The sequence below is a fragment of the Octopus bimaculoides genome, chromosome 6 (assembly GCF_001194135.2).
Source record: "Octopus bimaculoides isolate UCB-OBI-ISO-001 chromosome 6, ASM119413v2, whole genome shotgun sequence".
Lineage (NCBI taxonomy): Eukaryota > Metazoa > Mollusca > Cephalopoda > Octopoda > Octopodidae > Octopus > Octopus bimaculoides.
Genome location: NC_068986.1, coordinates 13305330 through 13306512, shown reverse-complemented (window position 1 = coordinate 13306512; position 1183 = coordinate 13305330). Strand labels below are relative to the sequence as shown.

Below are 1183 nucleotides of genomic sequence, written 5' to 3'. Positions count from 1 at the left end.
ATCGACCCCCGAAAGGATGAAAGACAAAGTTGACCTCGGCAGAATAAGCATTCAAAAATATTTTTAAATAAATACAGTTTGAACTGCAGATTTTTTATGTATCACACACACACACACACACACACACACACACACAGTATACTATATATATAGTATACAGATGTGCATGCATGCAAATGTGTGTGTGTGTGTGTGTGTGTGTATTTATACTCATCCACACATTCACTGTGCTAGTATTGACATTGGTGTGCCCCCACATATCCATGGGTCCGCAGTCTTGTAGTCCACCATATTCAGGGTTGGCTCTTGATCCGAGAAAGACGAGTTCTGCAAATTTTCATTAAACAACCTGTGCAGATGATTTCTTTCATAATGGTCAAACGGTTGACCTGCCCATAGGCCCACTCCCTCCATAAAATAGACATTGCCTGTATAGGTGTACAGTGTGTCACACGGCAGATGTTGAAATGTAACTTAGCAGTTTGACAAAGAGTGACTGATAAAATAAGTACCAAACTAAAACAAACAAGTACTGAGGTCGATTTGTTTGACTATGAGTCTCCAAAGAAGTGCCCCAGCATGGCTGCGGTCCAATGATCAAGACAAATAAAAGATCAGATTGTGACTCATGGGTAGATTGTACTTTCCTACAGTGGAATCTATTTGCTGTTTAGTAGAGTAAGCCAGTGAGAAGTATGTCACTTTACCAGTAACACAACATAGTGGTGGGTGAATAAACAAGACACTTTGACTCATGGTGAATATTGCATTAGCTTAAAAGATGTGAGACAAAGGCTTGTGGGTTGACTCCTAGGAAAGGCTAATGGTATATAAAGAACCATGCTGGTCGTATAATTTGACATTTCTAAGTCTAAAAGCATAGCGGTTTATCCAGCCAAGATAAGGTCATCTGTTTTCCTAAGAGGGTCAATGTATTTTTTTGTGGGGTTTTTTTTCTGGAATAATAATTAATTAATGACAGTTTTTGCTTTTGTTAATTTATTAATAATGAATCAGTGTGGAATAAAATGGAGAAGAGGGCCTTAAATGTGTGCAAGGAATTGGTAAAACAGGAGGAATGTTTTGTATAAATTCAAAAGAAGGAAATCATGGGTGGAATTGAAGATTAGAAATGGCTTTAAGTTTTTTACATCATTTACATTTTGACAAATATTTGTCAAAA

General features: G+C 37.2%; 1 protein-coding gene across 1 annotated transcript in view; it reads left to right on the top strand.

The window, feature by feature from the left end:
• The window catches only part of LOC106882360 (clathrin heavy chain), a 138969-nt gene that overhangs the window by 100686 nt on the left and 37100 nt on the right, over positions 1-1183 (top strand). The gene's annotated exons all lie outside the window — the stretch shown is intronic.